The 6,972-nt window shown below is 51.5% G+C and overlaps 1 protein-coding gene across 2 annotated transcripts in view; it reads right to left on the bottom strand.

Moving 5' to 3' along the window:
- Window positions 1-2,389, bottom strand: part of LOC108801970 (cortexin-3-like) — a 7,233-nt gene extending 4,844 nt beyond the window's left edge. The window contains exon 1 of one of the 2 annotated variants that reach the window (XM_018573874.1): window positions 2,361-2,389. The gene's annotated coding sequence lies outside the window, so the exon portion shown is untranslated. Of the gene's footprint in view, window positions 1-2,356 lie in introns of both variants that reach the window. The other variant, XM_018573876.1, reaches the window with a different exon arrangement.
- Between the last annotated feature and the right edge of the window lie 4,583 nt (window positions 2,390-6,972).

Raw genomic sequence — 6,972 nt, 5'->3', positions numbered from 1 at the left:
GGTACCCCTCATCCCTGGCTCTCCTCCACACTGGACCAGTAGTAGGGTACCCCTCATCCTTGGCTCTCCTCCACACTGGACCAGTAGTAGGGTACCCCTCATCCCTGGCTCTCCTCCACACTGGACCAGTAGTAGGGTACCACTCATCCCTGTGGAACGCGGCAAAATCGTGGCAAAATGCACTGCACTTCCCTAGCTCTTCTCCACCTTGTACTAGTAGTAGGGAACTCCTCCTCCCTGGCTCTTTTCCACCTTGTACTAGTAGTAGGGAACTCTTTATCCCTGGCTCTTCTCCACTTTCTACTAGCAGTAAGGAACTCCTCATCCTTGGCTCTTCTCTACCTTGTACTAGTAGTAGGGAACTCCTCATCCCTGGCTCTTCTCTACCTTGTACTAGGGAACTTCTTATCCCTGGCTCTTCTCTACCTTGTACTAGTAATAGGAAACTCCTCAGCCTTGGCTCTTCTCCATCTTGTACTAGTAGTAGGGAACTCCTCATCCCTGGCTCTTCTCTACCTTGTACTAGGGAACTTCTTATCCCTGGCTCTTCTCTACCTTGTACTAGTAGTAGGAAACTCCTCAGCCTTGGCTCTTCTCCATCTTGTACTAGTAGTAGGGAACCCCTCATCCCTGGCTCTCCTTCACCCTGATCCAGTAGAAGGGTACCTCTCGAGCTTTCTCTCCTTCACCCTGGACCAGTAGTAAAGTACCTTTTGATCTAGGTCTTGCCACCATTCTGGACCAGTAGTAGGGTACCACTCATGCCTACTTTTCTTCACCCTGCACCAGAAGAAAGGTACCTTTTCATGCTTGCCTTGCCTTCACTCTGAACATTATCCCCACTCTTCTCCACCCTGGCCGGTAATTAGGGTGCCACTTATCCCTGCACCAGTAGGAGGGTATCTCTAATTCCTGGCTCTCCTCCACCCTGTACCAGTAGTAAGGAACCTCTCACCAATGCCTCTACTTCATCCCTGTACCATGAGTATAGGGAACCTTTCACATCTGCATCTCCTCCACCCCTTGCCAGTAGTAGGGCACTACTCATCCCTGGCTTTCCATCACCCTTTCGGGGATGAGAGATATCTTACTTCTTGTACACCAGTAGTAGGATATCTCTCATCCCTGGCTCTCCTCCACCCTGTACCAGTATTAGGGTACCCCTCATCACAGGCACTCCTCCACCTTGTACCAGTAGTATGTACCCCTCACCCCTGGCTCCTCTCCACCCTGTGCTAGTAGTAAGTAGTAGTACCCCTAACCCCTGGCTCCCCTCCATCCTGTACCAGTAGTTGGGTACCCCTCATCCCTGTCTCCCCTCCACCCTTTACCAATATTAGGTACCCCTCATCCCTAGCTCTCCTCTGCCCTGTGCCAGTAGTAGGTACCCCTCATCCCTGCCTATCCACCCTGTGCCAGTAGTAGGTACCCCTCATCCCTGCCTCTCCACCCTGTGCCAGTAGTAGGTACCCCTCATCCCTGCCTCTCCACCCTGTGCCAGTAGTAGGGTACCCCTCATCCCTGGCTCTACTCCACCCTGTAACAGTTTTTGGGTTCCCCTTCATCCCTGGCAACCTCCACCCTGTACCAGTAGTAACTACCCCTCATCCCTGGCTCCCCTCCACCTTTTACCAGTAGCAGAGTACCCTTCATCCATGACTCTCCTCTACCTTGTAGCAGTAGTATGTACCCCTCATCCATGACTCTCCTCTACCTTGTAGCAGTAGTATGTACCCCTCATCCATGGCTCCCTGTGCCAGTAGTAGGTACCCCTCATCCCTGCCTCTCCACCCTGTGCCAGTAGTAGGTACCCCTCATCCCTGCCTCTCCACCCTGTGCCAGTAGTAGGTACCCCTCATCCCTGCCTCTCCACCCTGTGCCAGTAGTAGGGTACCCCTCATCCCTGGCTCTACTCCACCCTGTAACAGTTTTTGGGTTCCCCTTCATCCCTGGCAACCTCCACCCTGTACCAGTAGTAACTCCCCCTCATCCCTGGCTCCCCTCCACCTTTTACCAGTAGCAGAGTACCCTTCATCCATGACTCTCCTCTACCTTGTAGCAGTAGTATGTACCCCTCATCCATGACTCTCCTCTACCTTGTAGCAGTAGTATGTACCCCTCATCCATGGCTTCCCTCCACCCTGGATCAGTAGTAGAGTACCCCTCATCTCTTCCACCCTCTATCCGAATTAGGTTCCCCTCTTCCCTGGCTCCCCTCCATCCTGGACCAGTATTAGGTACCCCTGATCCCTGCCATGCTGGGTGCCCTGGCCTCTGTCGGGCATGCTGCCACATCCCTGGCATGCTCCGTGCATCCTCCATGCAGACATTTTGCGGCTCTTTGCCAGCCTCGCTCTTACCTGTTGATGAAGAACTCCGACATTCCCATCCCCGTATTCTCCCCGATCACTGCCGCCTCTCCCGGCTTCTCCTCCGCTTCCTCTCCGCTGCCCTCTGCGCCGAGCCTCGCATTATCCTCAGCCTCTGCCCGGTGGAGGCGGACGGAGCTCCCGGCTGCTAAAGATAACCGGTACCTATGGCAACCCCGGGGATGAGCATCTGCAGCTTCCAGCGCTCCCTCCGCCGGCCCGGGGAACCCGAGCCCACCTCCAACTCTGATTGGCTGCTGAGAAGATGAGAATGAAGCGGGTCCCCCCGGAGCACAGACCTTTCACACACGGGAGGCAGGTGGATGAAGATGATGGGGTATACTGACACCGGGGCTTGAAGATGACAGCGTGTACTGATATAGAGGGATGAAGATGACAGCGTGTACTGATATAGAGGGATGAAGATGACAGCGTGTACTGATATAGAGGGATGAAGATGACAGAGTGTACTGATATAGAGGGATGAAGATGACAGAGTGTACTGATATAGAGGGATGAAGATGACGGAGTGTACTGACAGGGGTGCTAGCAACTGGTGGATGTGACCTGTTCGGAGAGGGCGCTCTGCTCCTTCTACATAGAACATTCTTATTTATATCTTTTCATCATGACATTCATGTGCAGGCTGCTCCTGTATTCTTCACCCTTCCTTCATCCTATCATGTCTCCATTGCCCCTTCTTCTTCAAAATCTCCCTCTCCCCAATACATCTCCTTCTCCCAATACTTCTCCCAATAGTTCCCCCAATACAACTCCCTCATCTAATACATCTCCCAACACTTCTCCCTCTCCCAACACTTCTCCCTCTCCCAATACTTCTCCCTCTCCCCATGCTTTTTCCATTCCCAATGCTTCTCCCCATAGTTCTCCCAACACTTCTCCACATACTTCTCCTTCTCCCCATACTTCTCCTCCCAATACTTCTCCCCATACTTCTCCTTCTCCCCATACTTCTCCCCATACTTCTCCTTCTCCCCATACTTCTCCTTCTCCCCATACTTCTCCTTCTCCTCATACTTTTCCTTCTCCGCATTGTGACGACATGGTGATCAGTTTATGTGTATTGGTTAAGTTAAATGTGTATTGGTATTGAGTTATGTTTGAGTGCGTTATGCTGTGTGACCTGGTTATGGAAAGACTATCAGCACCATCCCTCGTTATCTCCCATTGTACTCTGAGGGAGCTCAGAACAATGACATTCTGGCCAGGCTCCTGCTATGGCTGTCTGGAGTTCGTTAGCAGGTGGACACCTGTGGTGTTGAGCAGACCGATGGTCTGGGAGGAGGGGAGGTGGATGTGATGGGATTATATTCTGATTTCATCACTTGCTGTATAAAAGTTTGTGCAGTTGCTCAATAAATCAGAGTTTGTTTCACCTACACTGAGCCTTGGCTAGTGACTGGGGAAACTGGGAGCTAAGGATCTTCAGGTTCCAATATCTCCTCAGCAAGGAAGAAGACAGCGGCGGACATACTCATCCCGAGTACGGGGGTCCGTCACACCCATACTTTTCCTTCTCCCCATACTTCTCCTTCTCCCCATACTTCTCCTTCTCCCCATACTTCTCCCTGTCTTCATACTTCTCCTTCTCCCCATACTTCTCCTTCTCACCATACTTCTCCTTCTCCCCATACTTCTCCCCATACTTCTCCCCATACTTCTCCTTCTCCTCATACTTTTCCTTCTCCCCGTACTTTTCCTTCTCCCCATACTTCTCCTCCCCATACTTCTCCCCCTCCCCATACTTCTCCCCATACTTCTCCTTCTCCCCATACTTCTCCCTCTTCTCCTACTTCTCCTTCTCCCCATACTTCTCCTTCTCCCCATACTTCTCCCTCTCTTCATACTTCTCCCTCTCTTCATACTTCTCCTTCTCCCCATACTTCTCCTTCTCCCCATACTTCTCCTTCTCCCCATACTCCTCCCCATACTTCTCCTTCTCCCCATACTTCTCCTTCTCCACATACTTCTCCTTCTCCATATACTTCTCCTTCTCCACATACTTCTCCTTCTCCCCATACTTCTCCCTCTCTTCATACTTCTCCCTCTCCCCATACTTCTCCTTCTCCCCATACTTCTCCCTCTCCCCATACTTCTCCCTCTCCCCATACTTCTCCCTCTCCCCATACTTCTCCCTCTCCCCATACTTCTCCCTCTCCCCATACTTCTCCCTCTCCCCATACTTCTCCCTCTCCCCATACTTCTCCCTCTCCCCATACTTCTCCCTCTCCCCATACTTCTCCCTCTCCCCATACTTCTCCCTCTCCCCATACTTCTCCCTCTCCCCATACTTCTCCCTCTCCCCATACTTCTCCCTCTCCCCATACTTCTCCCTCTCCCCATACTTCTCCCTCTCCCCATACTTCTCCCTCTCCCCATACTTCTCCCTCTCCCCATACTTCTCCCTCTCCCCATACTTCTCCCTCTCCCCATACTTCTCCCTCTCCCCATACTTCTCCCTCTCCCCATACTTCTCCCTCTCCCCATACTTCTCCCTCTCCCCATACTTCTCCCTCTCCCCATACTTCTCCCTCTCCCCATACTTCTCCCTCTCCCCATACTTCTCCCTCTCCCCATACTTCTCCCTCTCCCCATACTTCTCCCTCTCCCCATACTTCTCCCTCTCCCCATACTTCTCCCTCTCCCCATACTTCTCCTTCTCCCCATACTTCTCCCTCTCCCCATACTTCTCCCTCTCTTCATTCTTCTCCATCTCTCTGTTCATTCTAGGAAACTTCTCTCATCACTTTCATCTCATGGGAACCCTTAAAAAAGTTTTGGGTTCTCAGAGAACCCCCACACACATTAATTTCTACAGCGAGTGGTACTCTTGTGTGATCAATAGTGTTTAAAATATAAATAAAGAATGGGGTGTACTTTACTCTGCTTGTTTTTCCTCAAGATTTTGGATTTGGGTGCCTGTGGGAATTGATCTAATTTGTGAGGTTGGGTACTGATGTTGGATGAGAAGACGAGGCTCACAATCGGTGTTCCAACTCATCCAATGGGAACACCTGAACTCCATTATTTGAAGGATTGGCCATATACTTTTTGGCCATGTGGTGTTCCAATTCATCCCAAAGGTCTTCAGTAAGGTTGAGGTCAGGGCTGTGTGCAGGACACTCGAGTTCCTCCAAGCCACACTGGTCACACCATGTCTTTATGGACAGTCATGGTGGACCAGAAAAGGTCCTTCACTTTTTAGGGTTGTGGTCAGGGCTCTGTGTAGGCCTCTCAAGTTCCTCCATACCACACTGGTCCCACCATGTCTTTATGGAGCTGGCTTTGTACACAGGGGACTGTCATGGTGGGACAGAAAAGGGTCTTCACCAAACTGGTCACACCATGTCTTTATGGAGCTGGTTCTGTACACAGGGGACTGTCATGGTGGGACAGAAAAGGGTCTTCACCAAGCTGTTACCACAAGGCTGGAAGAGCTCCATTGTCTACAATGTCTTTGTATGGTGGAGGATTGGCAGGACCCTCACTGTGTCACTTTCGGCATCCTGTGCCTTAATCTTCCTCGGCTCCACCTTCTCCTTCCGTAACATTGTATCCTTGAGACTAAAGTGCCTTTCACTTCCTTGCACGCTATTGGCCAACCTCTTTGTCACTCTGATATCTATACGGGCTACAATGTGTCTCTGTAGCTCCCCCCACCTCTCTGCCATGGTACCTGACTGCTGTTAAGCTCTCACGCCATAGTTTATGCTTGTTACCGTCACTAGGAGTTTGGGTTGTAGGAAGTTAGGTGCTATTCAGGGTTCAGGTTTCATTCAGCAGCAGAACTTGTCACAACGTGCATTAGAAGCTGCAGCAAGTCAAGCAGAGCCCGCCTCATTTCCTGGCTGGAGGATACCCAGCATCATCTATCCTTTCCTCCACAGCCTGACTGTGCCTGGCTCCGCCCCTTTCATTTATTCGATTTCAGTTCTTTCAGAGGCTCAGTGTCACATAAGGGGGCGTAACATGCAAATACAGCCTTCCCAGACACGCCCACTCCTCCAGACTGACACCCACCTAACAACGTATTTTGATATTTGCATAACTCCTCCCAAGTTCCGTCCCACTGTCTGGTGAAACCATTGTACCGGAGCCCCACATAGCGGGAATAACCCAACTAGGGTTCTCATCCTTCGCCGCACTGTCCAAAACTAAAAAAGCGCACTTAGAAAAACACCCTCCGCCCTCATTTGCGTCGCGGTGACAGGTCCACTTTGTCACCCGGAGGCCTCTTTGTGCTTAATCATCGTATTTCGGACGGAGGGGATGATCAGGACCGGGAGGAAGAAACACCGTCAGCTTAAAAAAACCCCAAGAAAAGCACGATAGCGTCAGACTGCGGAGACCGCGACCATGGGGCGTTTCCTCCCCGGAGCAAAGGGAAAACGCAAACGACGTCTTTGTCGCCTACAAAATTCATGGGGAGAGGGGAACGGTCCCTGAAATGAAAGGGTTGGGCCGTCTGTCCAGCGGCCACATCCAATGAACGCCGTGGGTGTTAGCCCAACACGGTCCATCACCCCCGGTACCGCTAAGGGTGCCGCCCGCACGTGTGTTTCCACTTGTATCTGCGACACGG

The sequence above is a fragment of the Nanorana parkeri genome, unplaced genomic scaffold (assembly GCF_000935625.1).
Source record: "Nanorana parkeri isolate BGI_ZX_2015 unplaced genomic scaffold, ASM93562v1 scaffold2587, whole genome shotgun sequence".
NCBI lineage: Eukaryota > Metazoa > Chordata > Amphibia > Anura > Dicroglossidae > Nanorana > Nanorana parkeri.
Note: the sequence above shows the minus strand (reverse complement) of the source record. Positions and strands in the feature narration are given on the sequence as shown.